The sequence below is a fragment of the Lathamus discolor genome, chromosome Z (genome assembly GCF_037157495.1).
Source record: "Lathamus discolor isolate bLatDis1 chromosome Z, bLatDis1.hap1, whole genome shotgun sequence".
Classification (NCBI taxonomy): Eukaryota; Metazoa; Chordata; class Aves; order Psittaciformes; family Psittacidae; genus Lathamus; species Lathamus discolor.
This window is the reverse complement of record NC_088909.1, coordinates 108,395,722-108,407,031: the sequence shown is the minus strand read 5'-3', so window position 1 is coordinate 108,407,031 and position 11,310 is coordinate 108,395,722. Positions and strand designations below refer to the sequence as shown.

The 11,310-nt window shown below is 47.7% G+C and overlaps 1 protein-coding gene and 1 long non-coding RNA gene across 4 annotated transcripts in view; one reads left to right on the top strand and one right to left on the bottom strand.

Moving 5' to 3' along the window:
* LOC136005794 (proline-serine-threonine phosphatase-interacting protein 2-like) overlaps nt 1-11,310 on the top strand; it is a 76,260-nt gene that overhangs the window by 37,963 nt on the left and 26,987 nt on the right. The window lies entirely within an intron of this gene.
* LOC136005799 (uncharacterized) lies at nt 2,225-10,968 on the bottom strand. Of its 3 annotated transcripts, none has more exons than XR_010608905.1 (4): nt 10,406-10,968; nt 9,333-9,492; nt 4,992-5,123; nt 2,225-2,242 (listed from the first exon to the last, which is right to left on the bottom strand). It is a non-coding gene; the product is annotated as an uncharacterized LOC136005799 (long non-coding RNA). The 3 variants fall into 3 exon arrangements; XR_010608904.1 differs by lacking the exon at nt 2,225-2,242 and adding an exon at nt 3,818-3,919 and having other exon boundaries at nt 10,406-10,964; XR_010608903.1 differs by lacking the exon at nt 2,225-2,242 and having other exon boundaries at nt 4,924-5,123; nt 10,406-10,940.

The following is an 11,310-nucleotide window of genomic DNA, read 5'->3' as shown; positions in this document are numbered from 1 at the left end:
CCGAGGGCTGGCCCTCTGCTCTCCTGTGCTGAGTCCAGTCTCTGTCACAGACACCTTTTTTTCTGCTGCCCTGACCCTTGTTGAACCTCCCCCGCGTGGCTCTGCTGTTGAGGCATCTAGCTGTTCATAGCTATGAGTTTGGAACAACTCTGCTGTTCTGTAGTACGGTCACTCGCTTTCAGCAGGATGATCCTGAGGATTATTTAGCATCAGTTTTCTGTGCCCCAGCTTGACTGTGTGCTTACCTGGGGCAACTTTGCTTCAGGTTGCTGTGTGTTGAAACCTGGCTGAATTCATTGGGGTGAGGGGCAGATGTGACTGTGCTTGCTTGAATAACTTCTTGATACCAGTTTTCTTATACTGAAAGGTGGGCCCCAGCAGGACTGATGCTGACATCGGTAATGCTGCTTGGATGCCGCTTCAAAAGTCATGCCGCTTTTATATGATCCTGCAAAGGTACGTGTGCTATGCGGTCAGTTTGATGTCAGCTACAGCAGTTGATTTGAGCAACAGAGTCTTTTCATGTATGTGTTTATATGTGTGTGTGTATATATATATGTATGTATATTTGAGTATATCTATATATATGAAACTTCCTTTTCTTTGCAGAGATAGTGTGGGACAAAGTCAGATCTAGCTGGCAGAAACCCTTTGGGAAGAAGCACAGAAAATGGAGGAATTCAGGGAAAAGCAGAAACTGCATCAGAAGAAGGTCAGGGTGTTGATCCATCACCATCCTTCTTGATGGATCCTGGCTCCTGGCTCATGACCCCACCATGGCCTGGCCCCCTGCGTGCTCTCAATGTCTGCTGCTGCTGGGAAGTCTTGAGCTCCTTCCTATATGTTGAAACCCTGTTGCTGAACCTCTGACTTCCTTCTTCTGACCACCATATCATCTCCTTTGGGTGTCTTTTGTGGATGCCTATTGCAGGGGCTCAGCTCCAGAGACACCAGCCTCAACCAGGAACGCTCTTAAAGCATACATCTCATATATACAGTGTTACGTGATGTCCATAGGGTTTCTAAAACTTGCAGGACTTTTAACTTCTGCTGGATTGAGATTCCTTTGTTTGGAAAATGAGAGCAAACTGCTGCAAATTTGGACACAGCAGAAGGGGTAGGCTTCCCAGTTTTCCTACATTCTATGGAGATGATACAGTACTATATACTGCTGGATTTCATTTGTAGAGTTCCACTGCATAGGCAGGTGGAGGCTTAGCAAGAAATATAAAAGGTGGGTTTTGTGAAGATGCTTTAGGTGGACATAGGTCCTTAAGGCCATCTGAGTTTGGGGTGTGCCTCTTCCATTCCGAAGCCACATAGTCCATTGTGGAGCTTCAGTGGTCAGTGATGTGTTTACTCTGGCTCTGTTGTCTTCACAGATAGAGCTGATAATGGAGGCGATTCCCAAAACCAGGAATCTGCAGTACAAGAAGACTATGGAGGTAAAGCAAACATGCTGCTCTTTCTTGCTATATGGTTTAACACTGCTAACACATGCGCACAGTGATGGCACAGTCTTAAATATGAGGGACTTCCTCTGCTGCAGCTCATGCAGACACTGCATCAAGAGCTGCAGCAGAGGAAGACCGTCACATTTAAGTCTACATAGCGTGCTCTGAAAAACTGAAGAGTACACCAGGGACATGGCTGGTAGCAGCCTTGCACGGCTCGATAAGAGCGATTTAGATGTCAAGATTGCTATGAGCTTTTCATGCCAAATGAAGAGCAGCTTGTCTTGTGAGGGCAGTTTTGCTCAAGCAGTAGGGCACTGGGGGCCTTGTGTGCTGTTCCCTGCTCTGCAGGCAGCCTTTGGCCACCTCTTCACTTGGATGCTATTTTCCTCCAGAGCTACGTGACTCACTGCTTGCTAACACGCTCCAGCCCTGTTTATTGGCTCTCCTAGGCCAAGTGCCTTTATGAGCAGTACTGCAAGGATAAGGATGAGGCGGAACAAGCTGTGCCCCACAAAACAAATGTGGTTACACAGAAGCAGCAGGAGAAGGTATGGAGAGGTGGGTGGCTGTGAGACAGGAAGGGTGTATGTTCTTGGAGCTCTCCTGCCCCATAACTCTATTCCCAGCTCTGGGTTTGGGGGTGAGATGGAAGGGCTGGCAGTGTTCTCTAGCTGGGCTTCAATACCGTTGGCAATGCACGTTGTCTCTCCTATAGCTTTCTTCTCTCTCCCAGTTTTGGCAGCTGTTCCTGAAGCTGGCTCAGCTGAAATAATCTACAGAAGACCCTGGTGAGTGTGGAAATGCAGGCTTTAGAGGTTGAGGGGAGCGTTTCCTGGGACAGAGGTTGTGAAGCAATGTCGTGGCTCTTGAGTAAACTCTTGCTCCTGTGTCAGGCATGGCTCCTCTGAAACTCATGGTCAACATACCAGAGGTGGAGCTTACTCGAGTGCCATGCCCTGGCTGCACACCCCATTTCCCATTTCTCACTGTTTCTCTGTGGCATAACCATCCACCTAGCTGCACAGCTCTGCATTTCCTTACAGTGCACATCCACAGCTGAGCTCACACATTACTGCTGCTTTCTTCCTGACATCCCTGCCAATTCAAGTTTCACATATTGCCTTCTAGGAAAGGGTCTTTTTAATCAATGTTAATCAGATGAGCTTGTGATTTCTCTCACGGGCAGTAGCTCCCAGCAGAGCCATTATCCTGAACAGCCATGGTGAACTCTGGATACTCAGTGACTTAAGGCCAGTGTGTCCTATAGCCATGACACCACCTAGCAGACTCTGAAACTCTGAAGGACTTTAAATGCTTTTGCAGCAGAAGGTGCTGACACACTGGGAATGCAAGCTGGGTGAAGCCATCTCAATCTAAACCCAGTGTGCCAGCAGCCCTTCACCATATATCTCACCTGGTAGCATGGGAACCCCTCTGAGCAGATGTATCAGTCTAAACCAGTATGTCTCATAGCAAAATGGTGTAACTAGGACTTCCAGCAAGTGCTAGGGAAGTCCAGAGCAGGTGGCGAGAGGACCATGATGCTGCTCTGCTGCTGACCTGTGTCTTGCAGCTGTCTGTGATGTGTAACCAGCGGTTGAAGGTGATCCGGCTCCTGTACTCTGCTCTTATGGGACCTCACTTGGGGTACTGCATACAGTTCTGGTGTCCTCAACATAAAAAGGATGTGGAGCTGTTGGGTCTAGTCCAGAAGAGGCCCACGAGGATAAGGGGGCTGGAGCATGTCCCATATGAAGACAGGCTGAGCAAGTTGTAGCTGCTCATCCTGAAGAGGAGAAGGCTACGTTGAGACCTCCTAGCAACTTCCAATACCTGAAAGGGACCTACAAGGATGCTGGGGAGGGAACTCTTTGTTAGGGACTGTAGTGATAGGACAAGGGGTAATGGCTTCAAACTTAAGCAGGGGAAGTTTAGGTTAGATATAAAGAAGTTCTTTACTGTGAAGGTGGTGAGGCACTGGAATAGGCTGCCCAAGGAAGTTTGGAATGCTCCATCCCTGGCACCGCTGAAGGCCAGGTTTGATGCAGTCTTAGGTGGCGTGGTTTAGCGCGAGGTGTCCCTACCCATGACAGGGGGGTTGGAACTAGATGATCTTAAGGTTCTTTCTAACCCTAAATATTCTGAATCTGTGATTCTATGGACAGGAACGGCAGAGGTTGAGGTTTTATCCTTTGTGTACTGCAAGCTTGCAAACAGCAAGTGATAACAAGTGCATATGTACATGTGGAATGAAAGGTTGTCTTTCAGGCTCATGAAACCGAGCTGTACCAGACAGCACATTTCAAAAGACCTGGGCTTAAAGCTGCTTGGAAAAGGGATGGGCAGGAAAGAGAGTGAAGAAAAATGAGTCAAGACACTTTGTTTTCATATATCCCCAATGCTTTTTATTGCTCCATAGTTGTGGGAGAGAAGTCAGCTGGGACTGCAGGACCATGGGGTACCTACGGAACATGCAGTGCCCTTAGGAAGCTGGCTTCATCTCCCCAGAGGTAGTGGTGTGCTGAGTGACCCCTTCAGCATCGGTCCTACAGACTTTCCTGAGCTTAACACTCATCTTTGAAGGACCTGGGTGTGTAAAGGGATGAATTCTTCTCTGGATGAGGTCTTTTCCAACCTAGCTGGTTCTATGATTCTATGACTCATGGTTACCCTGTTTCCTGCAGAAGATCAACATCTCCTGTTCCTTGCTGTGGACAAAGATCTTTGTAGTGGGATGAGAAGAGATCAGAATAGAAAAGATTTGCTCTCTTCTCACAAATATTAGGGCTGTTTTGTCTGTGTCGTTTCAGTTCTTTGAGACCCAGGAATGTGAGCGGATCAACTATTTCCATAATGCCTTCCGGCTTCATGTCATCCCCCCACGACGTGGCTTGGTATCATGTCTCCGTAAAGCCCAGCCTGGCCTAACCTCTGGCCTTCCCACCAGATCTGGCAGGGCAGTTGGGGAGCACAGAGCCACGCAGATCTTCGGCTCTGTCTTTTCTACTGTGCAGGAGGGCTTCTCTACCCACCCCGACCAGTGTGCCAGAATTACTTGCTTTATGTTGTTTCTGGCTCTACAGAACTCTGCTTTTGCTCTTCCCCATCAGATCATGAGCTTTAGCTCTCTAAAGGGAATGGTTTAGGTGACGTCCGGTCCCCCATGAAAGATCCTGGGAAGCTGGACTCTGACTTTGGAGACAAGGTTTCACTAAGGATAAGTTCTGATCAAAGCCCTGTATGTAGGTATTTCTGGAGCTTAAGGATGTCCAAGCTTGGGATCCCACCAGTCTCTGCAGTTTGGGCCTTTTCCTGATCCAACACCATGAGCTATATAATTCCCAGTGGCACTTTAGTGATGGAACTTGGTAAAATGCTTTAGTTGTTAGGAAAATCATAGATTCAAGACATCTCTTTCAGCCTCATCCACCATTGCCTCCCATCCCTTTAACACAGGTGGCCAGTGTTTCTGCCCCGTTTAGAGTCTTGTAATGAGCACTTCTCATAAGTTGACCTTATTTTTTTTGTGCTTACTCTTTCAGGTGAGCCTGATTATGCCAGAGTTGACGGCTACATCACTAGATGCTGTTGATCATGTTTGTAGGTTCTCCAGGCAGAAGACACTGTTCGTCTGGCCAGTGTGGTGGTGTTTCCAGTTACTGCCAGCTGTGAGAGAAACAGTGTTGTTTTTGCATAATTTGGGATGGGGTTTTACAATATTAAGACTTTCCAATATTAGAGCTTTAAGATCAATAGTAAGGCTCTGCAATAATAGGAGTTTTCAATACTAGGTCTGAGATTAAGTTCCTAAGGCAACGAAAAAAAGGGTTTGAGATATACTTATTCAAAAAGACACGTTCTGTGGTTCAAGACAGTGTCATCTCTAGATGAAAGACACACTCTATGGTTAAATAGAATACTATCTACGTACAACCTATGAAACTAAACCAGTGCAGGCTGGTTAAACAGTAAGTTGCGGTAAATATTTATATCCAGAGTATTGTTTCCAACCATACTGGGAATCACCTTGTCCTGGGTAGAGTGATGTTTGGTTTACAACTGGCTTGCACGGGTGGATCTCACCCAGTGCTTAGGGAAAATCTCTAAAAAGTAAAATTACGATGTTTAAAGGTCACATAGAATCTGACTGGGAGGGTTTAGAGTGTGGTCCCCTGCACTTGCTATTGCAAGTGCTGGAGGGGAAATAAGACAAGTTCATAGCCTGAGGGTAGATGTGACAAGAGGGGATTCAATTGCTAGATTTAGAATATTGGCTTGGGAGCCAAGAGGAATGAATGTGGCCAGCCTGGGGACACTACCATTCCTCCATCGGTGGGAACATGGACTCCACCTCATAATCCTAAAATAGTAAATGTAATTGCAATTAAAGATTTGCAGTAGATGTTTGAAATAGAAAAAGGATATATAAATACAATTGCCTGGAAGAATGGTTCAAATATACAGTGAAAATAGAATACTTTTTAGATGTATTAGCTGAAAAAGGAGGAGTATGCATAATGCTAGGGAATACGTGTTGCAGATTTATTCCAAATAATACAACACCAGATGGAGCCATAAGCAGAGCCTTACAAGGCCTCACTACCTTGGCAGAAGAATATGCTGAAAATACGAGAACAGATACTTCCTTAACAGGATGGTTAGAATCCTGGTTTGGAAAACGGAGAGGAATGGTGGTATCAGGTTTTACTTCTGTAATTGTAGTAGCAGCTGTATTAATAGCTATAAGGCGCTACATAATTCCGTATATAGGAAGATGGTTACAACTGGTTGAAACAACTTTGTGAAAACAAATGCTCCTGGGACCACCACCCTACTCTGATAAAATGCCCTAGATTTAAAAAAAAAAAAAAAAAAAAGGTGAAGATGACTGGGACGACTTATCTTTAGACCAAAACCATGAAATGATTTTATCCAGACTGGAAGCGACAAAAGGGGCAATTCTTTACAGAAAGTGTGAAAAACAAAATGGGTATAAATAAGAGAAAGGGGGAATTGTGAGAGAAACAGTGTTGTTTTCGTATAACTGGAGATGGGGCTTTGCAATATTAAGGCTTTCCAATATTAGAGCTTTAAAATCAATATAAAGGCTTTGCAATATTAAGAGTTTTCAATACTGGGGTTAAGTTCCTAAGGGAATGAAAGAAAGGGTTTGAGATACAGTAACTCAGAAAGACACACTCTGTGGTTAAAGCCAATGTCACCTCGAGATAAAAGATTCACTCCGAGGTTAAAAAGAATACTCTCTATGTACAAACTAAGCAGGTGCAGGCTGGTTAAACAGTAAGTTGGGGTACAACATGTCTGCCAAAGAGTTACAAAATTGAACCGGAAAAGGATTATGTGGTTAATAATGATGTGGTTAATAAGTAAGAGGAAGGGGCATACAAAGTCGAGTTAAGGGGAGGTATAAACAGAGGCGGGACAGTTAGCTTATAGATCATAAGCACTGAATAGGCTGCAAACCTTGGAGTACCCAACCAGTGGGAAAACAAGGGAAGGAACTTGTGGATGGGATAGGAAATATAAATCATAGTTACTCTTTTGCTGTGTCTGCTTACTTGCTAGGACACCCGTTTTTGCAGAAACATGAATAAAGAGCTGCTTCACTTTTGTGTCTACCCTGAGCTGAAGTTTTTAACTAGAAACCATTTCTCTCAGAAGTCACACACAGCGGAGGTGCTTCTACATTCAGCAAATTATTTGAGGACTCCAATAATTATATGCATACTCAGAAAGTGCCTATTACAAATCTGTGCCTGTGATCAGCTAAGTGCTTGGACAGATAGCCCATCTTCACACTGGGGGAAGCAAAGGAATCTAAGCGATGGACCCAGATGCAGGTGCCATCCGTGTCAGAAGAAGTTTTTCATTTGAAGTTCTTCCAAAGTGCAGCCATCTGAAAGAGGCTGGAGATAACCAAGAAGTCATATGTACTGAGGGGAGTGCTGCACAATGCTTTGGGAAACTGGCTAATGTTTAGGGCATATATATCCCACTCAGATCTCAGATTAAGCTTTTCCCTGTTTCTAAAGTCCTTCATTAATGGTGATTAAGCTTGTAATTTAGGTTTCAGTTTGGCCGTGTCTTTCAGGGAAGCTCACTTGAGGTAGCACCAACAATACGCTAGGTGTCTGGCTTAGCTGTAGATGTGTTCTAGGCTTAAGTGCTAACAGTGGAAGCCGATTTGCATCTTGCCTGGTGTAGCAGTCCACAGTGCAGCTACCCAATGAGAGGCTGTGCTGCCACAAACCTGCACCCTGCAGTGTTGCTGAGGAATTGGAGAAGTTGGTCAGCTCTTCAGAAACCTCTCCAATGAGGGGCTTGCAGATTTTCAGGGTCAAGGTATAGCTCGTGCCTCATCGGCTCTGCAGACCCTCATTTGATTAACTTCTCGTAAAGAAGTGCCCTGGACTTGTGATTATGTACCACTGGAAATAAACTTATTAATATTGGGCTGGAGCCTGAAACTCATTTTCTGACCATATCTCCTCAAAGTTCTTGCTTTTTTTGTTACCATATACATGACCATGGCTTTGATTCAGAAGCTCGTGTGCTACAGGACTGCTGGTCTCTCTCATATCCTCATGTGCAGCATTGCTTAAGAAGCTCCGCAATGCCTTATGACACAGGGATGGAGGATAAGGGGACCAGCACACAGTTCAGCTGTTTAAACCTGGTGTCACGTTACTAACTTTGGAACAGTGGGAGTTGCTGATGTATGATGTGCTTCAAGTTGAATCTGTGTGACCTCAGTGCATGTCTAAGCTACAGTCACTTGGCTTTTACTGTATTTTCTTGTCTGGAGAAGATGACAGTGAGCTTGGTTACACATATCTCTCCTGCTGCACTGCAGTGGACTGTGCGAAGTGCACATGCCAAGAAATCAGTAGTCCATTTTCATTTCTGAAAGACCAAGTGTACAAATATTCTCCTGAAGGACCCTGTTGTAGTCTTATTTCTCAAATACGTCTTTTAAGATGAAACTTTGAGACTTTTGTGGTGCCTATCTTTCTTCTGAAAGATGTCATACTTTTTTGTCTAGCCTAGGGCTGGTACACCTTCAAAGCACCCTAGGATGTTCAGGTTCCTTCTCCTGGGAGGAAGCCTACAACAGCATATCCTTGCTCAGCCTTTACTTCCAACATGCTCAATACCACAATAGCTCTGGGACAGAACACACCAAGAATTTAGCCTCCCCCTGGGCCCCTAGAGTCAGGCTGAGTTTCCTCACAGGCCTCTCTACAGGGGTCTCTCCTCCTCCCAGACAAACACAGAAGTGAAGGACCTAAGAAGAGACCCTGATAACCAGCTGCACAGCTCCTGCCTTCCCCCCTAGTGACAGAGAGGCCACAACTGCTTGAATAAGACAAAATAAAAAGAGGTATACAGTTAGAATGTAAATCTTACATCCCCTCAGAGCCTGGGCACCCTGCCTTCAGGCAGAGTTAGAGCTCTTCCTTTCTGGTCCTATTAGCTAATACACAAAGCATCACAAGAAACCAGCATTATTCACGAAGGAAGTTCACATGAGAACTTCTTGCTGCTTTTCCAGATACAGGCAAGGCCAGGAAGCTGGTGTGTCAGTACCAGGCGGGAGCTGCCCATAAACCCCGTGTTACCATGAGATGGCCAAGCTCATCCTACAGCCACAGCGCTTGCGCAATGCAGACCAGCCCTGTGCCTGCTTAGGGGATCACCAGCTCCATAATATGCAATGGGCTCCTGGTCAGGATCATCTCTGCCTTGACCCACACACAATTTAGCTTTCCCACAGGTATTATAAATTACAGACGATGTTGATAAAAAAGGGTCTTATCAAGCCCAAAGTACAAGGCCTAAGAGAGTGGACTTTACCTGTTCAAGATCATTAGGTCCTCGACTACAGTGCCTTCTGCAAGGAGGCGTTGAGCTCTGCAGGGTCTCATCCATGGTTGAAATCACTGGTTGAAATCACTTCTGCTCCAGGGGCGCTTGGCCTTGGCTCCAGCAGTGGCTCCCTGGGGCACCTGAGCACCTGAGCAGGGATCAAAAGGGTCAGCAATGCCTGGTCCCTCAGGCTGAGCCTGGAGCCCCACTGTGGCTGGAGATGCCTCAGGCAGTGCAGGACAGGCTGCCCCACTCGTGTGGCACTTCCAGGTCCTGCTATGTCACAAGCAGAAAGAAGAGACTTCAAACTCCCCATCCTTGGTAGTAGGGGCTTGATTTCTTACCTCGCATGCCCTATTAGCAGCAGCTTGACCTCTCCACAAATTCTTACAGAGACACCTGGCCATCTCCCAGACTCCTTTGGAAGAGAATCCCTCCCCACCCCCCTTCCGCCCCCGGGGCATTATAGGATAGCCCAGCCCCTTCGCAAGTACCTGCAGGGGAAGCTGGCATAAATGAGTTTTCCCTCCCTGCCAGTCCCTTTAGGGGAGCTTGGCCTCCTCGCAGGCTCCTATGGAGCAGCCTGCCCCTCCCTCCCCCCGCGGCCATTTTATGACAACTCCATCCCTCCACAGGTCCATAGAAGGGAACATGGCCTCCTCCTAGGCTTCCATAGATGAGCCTTGCCTCCCTGCCAGTCCTTATAGGGGGGGCCTGGCCACTCCCTTACAGAGAAGTTTGGATTCTTCCCCGGTTCCCAGAGATGACGTTGGCCTCCCATCCGGTCCTCAGTGGGGGCAGCGAGCTCCCTCCCAGGCTCCTACAGAGGAGCGTGGCCTCCACACAGCACTTCATAAAGGATTCTGTTCCCCACAGGCCCTTGTAGGAGGGCCGATCCTCATCTCAAACACCTATCGAGGGGCCTGGCCTCCTCACAGGATCCTATGGAGCAGTCCGACCTCCCCCCACGCCCTTACTAAGGAGCCCAGCCTTCCCACATAGGAGCCCGCATCTGAGCCTACTGCAAGCCCGCTCCCCTCCTGACAGAAGACCTGCCTCACCCAGGCTGGGCGGCCATTTCCTCGCTCCCAGGTCTGCGTTCTGCGCTGAGTCCTTCCGTGCTTCACGCAGCCACCGCGCTGCTGACTGGAAGGGAGCCGCTGGGGGCGGTGTCAATCTCTCCCTGCTTCCGGCCGCAGTACCCGTGGCTGCGGCTCGGTGGTGACGCAGAGCATGGGCATATTGGAGGCCGTGAGGGCGCCCCGCAAGGCCCGTGCCAAGAACAGGCCCAAGGTGCGGGGGGGCAGCGGGGATGGGTTCCGGGTGAGGTTCCTCGGGTCCTCGCCCGGGCTGGCTGCGCCGCCTCCCGGTTGTGGTGGGTCCGGCGAGCTTAGAGCGCCGGGGAGGGGTCTGCAGGGTTGTTGCACGCCGCGGGGCGCTCCTCAGCACTTTGTCTCGTGGTCGGGGCTCTTCCTGAGTGGGTTTAAAGCGGCAGAGAGGCTGTCAGCTCCAGGCCGTGTTTGTGGCCGTGTTTGTTTGTCTGCTGCTGGAAGACATGTCCCATCTCTGGCAGTGTTCAAGGCCAGGCTGGACAGGGCTTAGAGCACCCTGGTCTAGTGGAAGGTGTCCCTGCCCGGATTTCAGAGGTTTCTGGAATGATCTTAACTGAACTATTCTGCCTCAGAGCCGGGTCAAATTGGAAATGTTTCTCTTAATTGCCTAATCTCCTCCATGTTGTACACTGCACCATGGAAAGCAATGGCAGTGAAGACCTGGCTGTCAAAGCCCTTTGACAATAAATTAGTGAGTTAATAGACCAGTGTTCTGGAAAACAAGGTCAGATTGTGAGAAACGTGCTCACTTCAAAAAAACATTTAGTAGGGACAAAGTCATTGGATCAAAGAAAACAGTGGTGGGCGCATGACCTTAGCCAGAGGTTCACCATCATACCTGTACAGAAGCTTTT